We start from the raw sequence: 14063 nt of genomic DNA, 5'->3' as shown, positions 1-14063 counted from the left end.
TGGAAACAAAATGAATTAAAACTAACTAATTCTAAGTTAGTCAAATTATTTCATAAGGCAAGTTGAAACAAACAAGAGAATAACAAATTAAAAATTAATTAAATCGAATTCAAAATGCTAGTAAATTAATAACGACCTCTATTTAAGAAAAAAAGATCGTCAAAAATTGAAGTAAAAAGATCGAAAAAACGAGAAAATGGAGAAGGAAAGCCGTGTGCTCATACACGGTTCCCAAGGCAAATCTTGCGTAAAAAATTGTCCATTTTTAATCATCGAGTGCAAACGGAAGGATGATAAGCACGCACTTCCGTACTAGCGAGAAATAGGGTGAGAGAAGAAATGGATTCAATTAGAATTAGAGAAGTTGTAAATTTCTTTTACATGTTAATTAGTTCATTTTATGTCCTAAAATGTCTAGTGAATTGGATATTTTACAAATTGAAATAAATTGTCGATTTAGTCATATTATTTAGCAAGTCTTGCCTCGAGAATCGTGTTACGATTTAAAGAATTGAAGTAAAAAAAAGGAATAAAATAGCCGAGCAAAAACGTGTCATATGAGATATAAAAGACCGTTTCACGAATCAAAATGAACTCATTTTAATTGATTGCCCTCTTCCAACACGAGGATATGTAAACGAACGAGGCATTTTGGTCACATCTGACGAATTAAGCCTTTTAAACTCGAGTCAACGCGGGTATCGGAATGGTACTTTAACTCATACACAAACTATTCTAGTTCCATTTAGCAAAAAGTACGACGATCTTATACTGACATAAAGTAATGAAATAAAGCGATAAAAATATAAATAAAAGAGAGGAGAAGAGAGTTATTATATGCACCCTCAACCTACATGCATTTTTGACAAAGTCTTATGTCATAATCGATAGTAGATCTTGTCTCGAGAAGCCGTCGTCGGCGAATACAAATTGCTTTTCAAACACGTTTTTCTTTGAAATAAAGGCTGTTTTTCAAACTTGATTTGTGAACTCGTTTCTCAACAAAAATTCAATTAGAAAGATATTTTGGTATTGTGGAAGAGTGTATATTTGATATATGTAAACAAACAGGGGTCGTTTTGGGTGTAAGGACATGAAAAACGAGGGCAAATAGGGGCTGGTCAGGTTGGAAAACTCGCGAAGACAAAGTGCTTGTGCACTCGGATTTTCGAGAGGATTCGAGCTAGGTTTTGAGTCGATTTTTCTTGTGGTTTTATTCTGATTTCAAGGGTGTTCTTAGGTGTGTGGATGTGTATGCTTAAGGGTCTCTCTCCACTTTTTCTAACCTCTTGAAATGGGGTGGAAATGGGGTATATATATGTGTCGGAGATGAGGGTTTCTTAGAGAAGGGGGTAGGGCTCGGTTTTGGCTGAAATGTGGAGATATTTTGGAGGTTTGGAAGGCTCTAGAAGGTAGGTTTATTGGGGGAGGAGTCATAGATAAATCTAGGCTAAAAATGAGTCGGGTTCAAAAGTTTAGTAAAGGAGCAACGTAACGGCTGGAATGGGGCAAAAAAAACGATGGGGGAGGGGAATGTAGCTAAAGGGATTCGATCTTAGGTCGGTAGTTGGGATTATATTTGAGATATGTAAACAAACAGGGGTCGTTTTGGACGTAAGGGCATGAACAACGAGGGCAAACAGGGGCTGGTAAGGTTGGAAATCTCGCGAAGACAAAGTGCTTGTGCACTCGGTTTTTTGAGAGGATTCGAGCAATGTTTCAAGTCGATTTTTATTGTGGTTTTCTTCTGGTTTCAAGGGTTCTCTTAGGCGTGTGGATGTGTATGTTTAAGGGTATCTCTCCACCTTTTCTAACCTCTTGAAATGGGGGTGGAAATGGGGTATATATAGGTGTCGGAGATGAGGTTTTCATAGAGGCGGCGGTAGGGATCAGTTTTGGCTGAAATGTAGAGATATTTTGGAGGCTTGGAAGGCTGTAGAAGGTAGGTTATTTGGGGAAGGAGTCATGGATGAATGTAGGCTAAAAGTGAGTCGGGTTCGAAAGCTTGGTAAAGGAGCAAAGTCACGGCTGAAATGGGGCAAAAAAAACGATGGGGGAGGGGAGTGTAGCTAAGGGGATTCGATCCTGGGTCGGTGGGAGGGAGTATGGTGAGCGCTATGCAAATGTTGCTTGCTGGTATTCTTGCCCAATTTACACAAAAAAATGACCTTTGTGGTTGTCTTAGAAACAAACACCCAAAATTATTTTAAATTGAATTTTCAAATACACCTTTAAGATGACTGATATTCAAAATGATTTTTCAAACCAAATTAAACGATTCAAAACATCAAAAATTTATCTTATTTTCAATAAAATAATATCGAGAAACATAAATTCAAATTTAAAAATGAATTTATCGAGAAAATAAACCATTAATTTAAATGTCATTTAAATTTGAAATAACAATCGACGGCGCCCATTCTACATCGTAAAACGAGTCACAAATAGTTACAATGCCAGACAAAATACATGTCATCCTATCATCATCGTGTGTTTGCCGGGATTTCTATAAACGCCAATATCGACAGATACAGGTATCTACAGAGCCCCCACTTTGACTGAGACTTGGACAAGGCGTTAGTCAAAGTATACCCCAAGTCCCTTTCGACTTGAGGATTCGGCGGGTCGTTTATAGTCCATTAGACTTGCGTGTATAAGCTCACCAGCCTTAAGAAGAGATCATACCTGAAGCTTCGCTGGGGATTAACCTTTGCTCTTGTATGTTGATTGAATTATCGTTGGTCATCGACCCATTTATCTTGAACAAAAAGTGGGTTGAGCCTTATCCTTAGGTGCCTACAACTGCTGGCATGTATTCTGCTAATCTATGCCCAAATCGACGGGAATTTTCCCAAGAAGGTTGCCGTCACTCTCAAATATTTGCTTTCAGCTCCGGAATTCTTCCTCTCTTGTATTGACTCTTGTATTCAATTGAAGCATCTATTGACATATGCTCATTGCTTTCAGCGGCGGAATTCTTCCATTTTATGCTCTTGTATTGAATTGAATTGAGTTGAAACTTTGGTGGATGTCATCCGTTCATTCTGATAATGGTCTCTGAAGCCAACGGCTTCAGAGCCCCCAGTTGAAGTATTTCCTGTTACATTTGAAACATGGAGAAACACATATGACAATAACTATCAGATAAACACGTAGTTAGATCATCGATCTTTGAGAATTGAATCATCTGAAGAATTGGGCCTTAGGCCTGGGTTTTGAATTTTAATTGAGAGTATCTGCTGAGGATGCATCACTACTTGGATCATCGATCTTTTCGAAAAATGGATCATTTTAGAAAAACCGAGACTTTGACCCGAGGATTGAATTTGAACATTTGGACCAAAAGTTGAAAAATTGGGCCTTCGGCTTGTGTTTTGAATTTGAAGTTGGGAGCATCCGCCGTGGATGGCTAATTAAGATTTTTTTGAAACATATCAATGCGAACACAAGATGCGACTCGTACTTCCTATGACCCGTAGAAATAAAATGGGATTAGCCCGATAAAAAGTGTAAGAGTGTGCATGTCTTTATTCAAAGATTGACTCGTTGAGGGTAGAAACATAAAATGGCCATCCCGGCATGCGAAACGAATCTAAAACTTGCGAGAACGAGCGAGTTCGGGGCGAAAATCTACGCGACCCGCCAGTAGGCTAATCGGGCACGCCGACCAAGGCCCATTCGCTGCTTGCTTGGGCGGCACTCCAGGTTTCCTAGATGTGTTTGCCTCCTTATTTTCTATATAAGGAGATTTTCTCTTTAAAATTTTCATATCATGAAATCGTTGATCGGAAATACAAAGGTCTGGGCTACTGATTTTAGAGGACGAGAAACCCAAAACCTTCTTGATGCTGGAACTCAACAGATAATATTGCATTCGCAAATTAGACCACAGATCGTCTTTCTAGATGAGTCTTTGAAGATGTGGGACCCAGTTCATCATGTCTTCGCATTTCCTGAAAGGGAGATCTGTCCTCTTCCCGAAGAATTTACTGTCTTAGGAGGCTGGAGAACTACTCGTGAACCCGTAATTCCTAATTTCTCGTCCAGCTACGAATGAAAATATCGCACATATCTGGGTCTATCTCGTAGCAAAGCCCGTGACATTGTCAATGCAGGGTTAGAAAACTTACTCGCGTTGATGGCCAAATTCAAAACTGCTTATGACCCGACAATCCCAACTATTTATCGTCGTCGGGCCTTTGGGCTTATCATGATCCATCTTTACTACTTCGAGGATAGTATCGAAGGTCCGACTTGTCAAGATCAGGCCCGACTTATTCAAGTCGTTGAACAAATGGAGGGTCGTCTGAACCCGGCTTGGATTATTTTAGCTGAGACTATCAGAGGCCTGGATGCTCAGAAATCAAACTCAACTGCAGCATACACCGGATCTACACGTCTTTGCACGTTTTTTTTCGGGTTTTTTTTCTCGGCTTTGGTTTTTTTTTGTCTTTTTTCTTCGGCTTCGGCCTTTCTTTCTTCTTTTTTTTTTCTTTTTTTTCGGCTTTTTTTCTTTTTCCTTTTTTCTTTTTCTTTTCACATCCCTTCCGTTGACAGATGTGGCTCTTCGAGAGACTCGGGTTATTTCATTGCTCGACCTCTAATGTGTACCTTTGGCCAGACATCGACTTATTGGCGTGAAATGCTAACTATTGGGGTCGGGTCCCATGTTCGTTGGATCTTACCCTGGCTTTCTATGGACTCATTCACGGGCCTCCCTGAAACTACCAGAACAAGGTATATCACACTGCTGGGCCTAGATCGTTCCATCTATATTTATCTGGATATAGTACTTCGTCAATTCGGTCGTCGACAGACTGTTCCGACCATCAAAGCTGTTCGTTCTAAGTGTCATGCCTAGCTTGGAATGGTAGAACTATTTGGCATATGCTTGACCCACCAGAATCAACATGGGTCTCTCCCTCTTATTTGAAATGGGTTACCGAACCATCTTTCAAAATTAGGAAAAAGTTACGAAAGGACGATGTCGTGGATTGGAAATATCGCCAAGACAACTAGCTGAACCAAATTTATTTCAAAGAATCGTTCTCGGTCATTCCCGAGTCTGGACATGAGACAGACAAGAATCCTAAGACTGACACTAAGACTTCAAGTGTTTGGCAAATGTTGTGTTCGAAGGCCAGTGATGGGCCGACTTTGGCTGAAAGGCTCGGTCCTCGACCAAGTGTGAAGGACATACTGGGCCCGCATGAAGAAAGTGTAACTCCTATAAAGAAACGGGCGAGAGTGATGATGGGTGAGACGTCGTCTCGTCGTGATGGGTCATGTGACCCAGGCTCGGCTTAGGGTTGGTCTTAGCTTGGCTTTTTTTACTATGTATTATCTCCTATTATCGTTGTGTGCTTTCCTTTCTGGTTTGTGTGTGATTGGCTTAGCCCGGAATAAAACTTTGTAACGAGCTTTGCTCGAAATTTAAGAATAAATAAAAACTATTATTTATTAGAAATCCCCAATTTCTGCATTCGAAAATTTCATTTTTGTATTACATGTTTCGTATTTCGGTTGTACTCTTTTAAAGAGTTGCCTACGTATTTGCTTTGCAACAGAATCAAACTGAGTTCGTAGTTCTCCCGTAAAATATTTTATGCAGTGTCAAAAAATGCCAACAACTTATAACTTATTCTAAGTACAAAGCAATTCAAATATTATTTCAGAACATTTGAGAATGAGGCCCTTTTCAAGGATAATACTTCTTCAATTGATCCAAGTTTTTAGGATTCGCAAAATCATACCCATCCATATCTGTCAGTCGAGCGGCACCTCCTGACAAAGTCTTCTTTACCAAATAAGGGATTGCCCAATTCGGTTTAAATTTACCCCTCGCGTCTACTAGTAACAAAGCACGAACTGATTTCAAAACTAAATCCCCTTCTTTGATTCCTCGAGGTTTCACCTTCTTATTAAAAGCTCTCTCTATCCTCTTCTGATAGAGTTGTACATGATGTAGTGCATTCAAACATCGCTCATCGAGCATCACTAACAAATCATATCGGGCTTGGACCCAATCTGCTTCCGGGATCTGACTTTCGAGTAATATTCATAGAGACGGTATTTCTAATTCAACTGGTTGAACTGCCTCCATTCCATAAACCAAATAATAGGGAGTTTCTCCCGTGGCTGTTCTAATTGAAGTTCGATACCCCCATAATGCGAAGGGCATCTTGTCAGGCCATTCACGGTATTTATCTGACATCTTTTTGAAAATAACAGTAACCGTTTTATTAGCAGCTTCTACCACATCGTTTGTCTATGGTCGATAGGGTGATGACTTGTGATGCTTTATCTTATACTTCTGAAGTATAGTTTTGGTTTCAGCTTGGAAATGAGTCCCGTGATCACTAATGAACTCATGTGGTACCCCATATCCTCAAATAATTTCATTCTGAATGAACTTTGCCACTTGCTTTGCTTTGAGTTCTCTGTAAGACTTCGCATCTACCTACTTCGTGAAATAGTCAATTGCAACAAGGATAAAACAATGCCCTCCCGTTCCGGATGGGTTTACTTTTCCAATATATCGATTCCCCAGGTTTAAAATGGCAAGGGTGATGTCATGGTATATAGCATAGAGGGTGGTACATGTTGGATATTTGCAAAAATTTGACAATTATGGCGCCAATGCCTGACATATCTACGACTATCTGTCTCCATTAAGGTCCAATAGTAGCCCAATCTCATAATTTTTCGAACCAACATGTGTGCGTTCATCTATGGCCCCCATTCTCTGTCATGGACTTCTTCCATTACTTTCTCAGCAATCGGCTTACCAATACATCGTAGCAAAACACCTTGGGTTGTTCTTTTGTATAACTGTCCGTCGTCTATTTTGATAAATTGAGACGCAACATTCATAAGGCACTTTTCAATCGTGTATCAAGGTCGGTAGGGTACTCTCCGATATCTTTATACTTTAGAATAGCCATATACCAAGGTTCAGTTTCACTTTCTTCGGTATCACCAATTGCATTCACATAAGAGGGTGACGATCTTCTTTCGACACATATTGGCATACTATCCATATGCTCGGGAATATTAATCAATGCGACCAGTTTTGATAGCGCATCTGCAAATTGATTTTCATCTCTCGGGAGGTGAACATATTTGGCATCGTCGAAGTATCGTTCGAATTCCTCGATCCTTGCTTGGTACGGAGCCAAGCTACTACTTTTTATTTTCCATGACCCGACTACTTGATTGATTACTAGAGACAAGTCTCCGTGCACTAGCAACTTTTTGACACCTAAATCGAGCGCACTGCGTAAGCCCAGTAGACAGGCTTCATATTCTGCAACGTTGTTTGTCACGTTGATGTCCAATTTGATTGAGACTGGCACATGTTCATCCTTCGGGGAGATTAGGAAAATTATGACTCCATATCCCATGTAGTTTGATGCTCCATCAAATTATAGGTCCCACACATCATCTTCTATGTGAACCACGTCTTCATCGGGAAATGACCAAGTATCGACTATCTCGGTTTCTTTGATTGGATTGTCGGCGAGAAAATCGGCTACCGCCCTTCCTTTAATTTGTTTTAAGGGCACATATTTGAGATCGAATTCTGATAACATGAGAGTCCATCTTGACATTCTACCATTTAGCACCGGTTTTTCAAATAGGTACTTGATTGGATCCATTTTCGAATAAACACTCACGCTGTAATTGAGCATATAATGTCTTAACTTCTTCGTTGCCCAAACTAGGGCCAAGCATGTCTTTTCAAGAGGTGTGTATTTCACTTCATATTCTAAGAACTTTTTACTAATGTAGTAAATGGCTCTTTCTTCTTTGTCAACAGTTTGGGCTAACATAGCCCTCATTGTAGCGATAATGGTAGCCCAACTATGGGTGGGCTAAGAACTGGCGGTGTGGATAGACCTTCTTTGATTTTCTCAAATGCGGCTTGATATTGATTGTCCCATATTTCATGTTCTCCGGTTTCAACTTCTTGAAGATTGGCTCACATATCATTGTCAATCTTGACACAAATCGGCTTATGTATTGTACTCGGCTTAGGAAACCTCGAATTTGCTTCTCGGTCACGGGATGGGGCATTTCTATAATGGCTTTAATCTTTGATTTGTCAACTTTGATGCCACGGTGGCTATCGATGTGGCCAAAAAGCTTGGCAGAAGTAACTCCAAATGCACATTTCTGCGGATTCAACCTCATGTTGTATTTTCGTAATCTCTCGAAAAACTTTATTAATTCTTCGAGATGACCACTACGTTCCTTTGATTTAACAATCATGTCATCGACATAGACCTCTACTTCCTTATGCATCATGTCATATAGCAACGTCATCGTTGTTCTTTGGTATGTTACCCCGACATTTATCAAACCAAAAGGCATCACTGTGTAACAGTAAGTTCCCCACTTTGAGGTGAAGGCTGTCTTATGCATATCTTCTTCGGCCATCTTTATCTGCTTGTAGCCAGCTTACCCGTCCATGAAAGATAAGAGGGCATGATTGACGGTATTGTCAACAAAGATATCGATATGAGGTAATGGAAAATCATCCTTCATTCGGACTTGCCTTGTTTAGGTCATGAAAGTCAATGCAAACCCAAAATTTCCCGTCTTTCTTCGGTACTAGCACCATGTTGGCAACCCAATCTGAGTATTCCGACACCTTGATAAACCCAGCTTTGAACTGTTTATCAATTTATTCTTCAACTTTTAAGGATCACTCGGTTCGCATTCTGCGTAGCTTCTGTTTCACTGGCTTAAAACCCGGTTTAATCGGAATTCTATGCTCGGCAATTTTCCTATCAATTCCCAGCATGTCTTTATAAGACCATGCAAACACTTCTTTGAACTCACCCGATATATATGAATGAACCCTTGTTTCTTAGCGGGATCTAAGGTAGTTGCTATCTTAAGCTCTTGTGGTTCTACTAGGGTTCCCACATTAATTGTTTTGATACCTTCAATTATCGAATTCCTTTGATCATATTCCTCCAACCCGTTGACCAATTATGGAGGTGGATTAAATTCCTCCTCATCATCTTCAACCTGTTCGTCTTCGACCTCATTCTTAATGTCATTACTAAAATAATCATTTTCAAAAATCGAATTGCAATGTAAATAAGACAAGTCATAAGCAAACTGGTTCATGTTATTATTGATTTGAAATTGCACGAATTGTGCCAACATTTGATCCAACTGATCATAGGTCAGTGGGGAGATAGGGGTATTCGGGACAGGCCACGGAATAATAACACTAGGAAGGGGTACATGAGAAGGAAATGCTGGGGATGCGGTGTTTTCAACACTTGACTCCTTAGACTCAACCCTAGGACTCAACGCAGACTCAGACTCAGACTCAGACCCAATTACAATCTGGCTTGTACATCTTGCCTTCTCCAGTGGTTAGCTTGAATAGTAATCCCTTATGGTCGGTCCATTTAATGGTTTTCTGCCATCCCGAGTTAGTCCTCTGAGAATCTACATCGGTGATGAGGGTAGATGGATCGAGCCTCTAGCTCCTTAGAATCATACTTACCAAATCTCCGTGCGGTATCACTGGCTTTGTTTCTTCTCCAAAGAGGAGACCCATAGCCCTTTCATCGGCAATAGGCGCTGGCTCATTCTTAGCCGGCATCATAGTTAAGACAACATCTAAGATATAGTGACAATCTTAAAATACTTCAATTCCTGGGACCATTTGGTTACCCCTCGAGTCGAAAATGGGTTCGGGAAAGTCCACGCAAGTGATTTCTTCCCCTTCCCTCAAGAAATGATCGTTTAGGGTTAAATGATACGGCTTCATTTTGATATCTCGATCTTTGATCGACCTTCCTATTTTCTATAGGAAGTCATCGTCAGTTGGCTCATATCCGAGCCCAAAGGTTATTCCTTTACCCAAAGGTGGTTTTAAATTGACGGTGTCCTCTCTTCGGGGGTACATAGAGAAACCAAAGTATTTCTCAGTCTTGAGAATTGCTTCACAGACATGGCTTCCCGTATATAGATCCATATTCTCCAGTTCGGGATTCATTTCGATCGCGTTGATAATCTCAAAACCACATGAATCGTTGACGACTTCGACCCTTATTTCAGAGGTAACATCCCCTCTAGTTACGTCCTATATTTTCGGTACAAGGTAGAAGTTATGACCTTTGCAGCATGAATCCACGGCCTTCCTAATAATAGGTTGAAAGATAAGCACACATCTATCACTTGGCAACTTATCTTCTTCTCTACTAGTCCAGTTCGAACTACTAGATTGACGAGGCCAGCCACACGACACACTGTAACACCCCCTTCTTATCCGACCAAGGTAATTAGGAAATGTTACCGTTTCGGTTTCCCGAGGCAATGAAATCGGAATTACAATTAAGAAACTCTGAAGAGTCTATCGATCCGAAATACTCAAGAGGGGGGGGGGGGTGAATTGAGGATTAAAAACTTTAACCTACTTTTTCAATTGCACGTGTATAATCAATTATTTAAAGTTTATTGATTAAACTTTAACTAATCAATTAATTAACGATTTAAAACAATGCAAATAAACGAAAGAGAAAGAGAGACACACGGATTTTTGAAGTGGTTCAGTTTCACAAATCGAAACCTACGTCCACTATTCTCGATTAATAAATTTAGTACCTTTCTACGGATTACAAATTTACTAACCCAACTCGTACAACTAACCCTAGTTATAACTCAAGTGAGTATCGCTAAATACTCGAGTGACTAACTTACGCTAATAAGAAAGCACTAATGATTCTTCTAAAAGTTCACGTTAATGAACGAGTAAGAAATCAATTAAGCACTATTATCTTATAACGATAACTAAAGAATGAATGCACAAGTGTATAAGACGCACGGCCTTTTCAAAATAACAAAACGGTTTTTGCTTGTAAAACACGGTTTTTGCTTTTAAAATAAAATCAAAATTATGCTCAAAGGTCTTACTTTTAAATGTAGCAAAGTGTAAAGTATTTATAGTAAGGGAGGAAGCAAAGCACACGGTTTCCACGAAATCCTAGTGGCCGAAATAACAGATATGTAAACAAATCATATCTTTGTTATTTCTTTCCTTAAAAATCCTAAGACATAATATAGAATATAAAAAGATAATTTATAAATTATTCTCCTATTATCTTTTCCTTAAATCTTAAGATATGATAAGATTTTCCATAACAAAAAATATCCTTATCATAAATAACCATATCAAGCTAAATATAAAAGATATGTTAAGATAATTCTAGAGAATAAAATCTTAACAATAAACAACTTTTATCCTTAAGTTACACGAAAACAATAAACAACTTTTATCCAATATAATTACTAATTATAAGATTAAAAATAAAACCACACTTAATATGAATATGGGCTTCCTCATTAAATAAATACTTTTTGCTAAAACATTTAAAAGAGACAAAAACATTTTTCAAAAACAATTTGAAAACTTCTTAAGTCGCGCGTTATATAAGCTCAGCATCTCAATATTATTGTAGAAGAGCTATAACATTGAGCTCTTACATAAGTAATGTTATAGCTATGAATCTATAACTTTACTAACATAAGAAATCTATTCTTATGTTACCATTACGAGATAATCACATACGCTATTCTAATCTTCTTAGGAGATATTCGAGTGTAGGTTACTTCGTTATTCAAGCTTGATCAATCTTCAATTGAGCTTCATCTTCTCACGAATGCTTGAATAATTCTTTCATTATCTTGCAATATCTTGATCCGTGATTGAGGGCATGATCACAATAAGTTCTTGTATACTTTCATCACAATCTTTTAAGCTTTGCAAATAATAAGTCTAATCTGAAGAGACTAAATGAACAATTACGCGCAACGAGTATATATAATATAAAGTACTCTTGACATCATCAAAACATAAACATATATTCTATATTGTACTACAAATTCCCCCTTTTTGATGATGGCAAGTCTCCTAAAATTGTGACTAAGTATATAGTTCTCCCTCAATATAATACCGTCATCTTTATAGATAAAGATCAACACAAGATCAAACGATTATATTCAAGACCGAAACTTAAAGGACTTTAAGAGACAATTGGTCTTGAGAAGGAGCAAGCTTAGGCAAATGCTTAGCATGGTCGTTCTTTCCCCCTCTTAACATCATCGAAAAGATAAGAACAAACATAAAATGACTAGAATAATATACGACGAGACAATAGATAAGAACAATTAAGAAACTGAAATAAACCGTAAATATCCATAAGTACTTACAAAAATAAAGTAGCATACAAACCAAAGAAAGCATGTTTAAGCCAATGGGCCGAATGAGACAACATGTTTAAGAGCTACTTGGGCCATAACCACAAGTAGTATGCCAAAAATGGGCCGAATTGGAAAAAGTTTGGAAGGACAAAATACACCACTAGAAAACAAGAGAAAATAAGGCAATAAATGAGAAATGCGAAAACAGGGGAGGGGTAAGGCAAGGCTAAGTGTGACGGGTTTTGTACGGGTTAACATAGTCGGGACGAGTACGGAATTCCAAGGCATCAAGACGATCAAACGAACTCCGCACAAGAATAGCTTGGACATTGAGGCTTGTCTCGAAGTTAAGGACCTTCAAAGACAAGGCCTTTGTCGCCTCCAAAGTGATAGCTTGATCGGCTTTCATAGCTTTCCCGTCCTTCACTAAGGCACCCCCTTGACTAGTAAGGAATGAAAGACGATCTCCGTGTTGAAATACTTCCTCACGAATAGCCACCAAATCCCTCTCAAAACCCGCAAGACTCTTATCGACCCCTTCCATCCACGCATAAACCCGAGCACTATCCAATCCGCCAACCGAAGATCGTGATGGTCCAACCCAAGACATAGCCGTAGCCAAGGCCGTGGTTTGCTCTTCAAACTTAGTCATTAAAGACCCCATAAAAGCATCTAATTTGGCTTCCATAGCCACCATCCCAACCTCATTAGTACTCTTTTCAACACCCTTAGCGAAGACCAACTCGGGTACTTCAAACCCGAGACCCATCAATTTTATCACACGGTCACACATACCGTCTTTGGCACTCACACCGTAGCTCTCCCTACCGACAACCCGTTTAATTTCTAACAATCTCGAAATCCACATACCATATGGGAGATCGAGAGTAGTGCAATGCTTTTCCTTGGTGACGGTTATGCTTGTTTGAACAATTTGGTTAAACACGAGACTAGCCAAGTTCACTTTACGACCCTCCAACCACAAATACACAATGATAGCCTCATAACTCGATACCTTGTCCCGTCCTTCTCTTCTCGGAACAATCGTGTTCCACAAAAAGTTCAAAAAGAACTTGATTTTTGCCGAGAGAGGACGAAGCACAATGTTACTATTCTCGGAAGCAACCTCATCAAAGTATCTCTTAATAACCAACTATTTATCATCATCAACATTGGACTACTCTGAAGAGTCTATCGATCCAAAATACTCAAGAGGGGGGGGTGAATTGAGGATTTAAAACTTTTTAAACTTTTTCAATTGTATTAATTATTTAAAGTTTATTGATTAAACTTTAACTAATTAATCAATGATCAAGTAACAACGAAGTAAGTAAACGAACGAAAGGGAAGGAGACACACGGTTTTTGAAGTGGTTCAGTTTCACAAATCGAAACCTACGTCCACTATTCTCGATTAATACATTTAGTACCTTTCTACGGATTACAAATTTACTAACCCAACTCGTACAACTAACTATAACTATAACTCAATGAGTACCGTTAAATAATCGAGTGACTAACTTACGCTAATAAGAAAGCACGAAAGATTCTTGCAAAGGTTCACGTTAATGAACAAGTAAGAAATCTATTAAGCACTATTATCTTATAACGATAACTAACAAATGAACATACGAGTTTATAAACACATGACCTTTTTCGAAAATAGCAAAGCGGTTTCTTGCTTTTGAAACACACGGTTTTGCTTATAAAAATAAAATCAATTTTATGCTTAAGGTCTCTCCTTCAAATGTTGCAAAAGCAAGGTATTTATACGAAAGGAAGTAGCATGGCTTATGGTTTGCTCGAAACCCTAATAGCCGAAATAGGGAGATGTAAACA

Source organism: Silene latifolia, chromosome 7, assembly GCF_048544455.1.
Source record: "Silene latifolia isolate original U9 population chromosome 7, ASM4854445v1, whole genome shotgun sequence".
Lineage (NCBI taxonomy): Eukaryota > Viridiplantae > Streptophyta > Magnoliopsida > Caryophyllales > Caryophyllaceae > Silene > Silene latifolia.
This window is presented reverse-complemented; position numbering follows the sequence as displayed.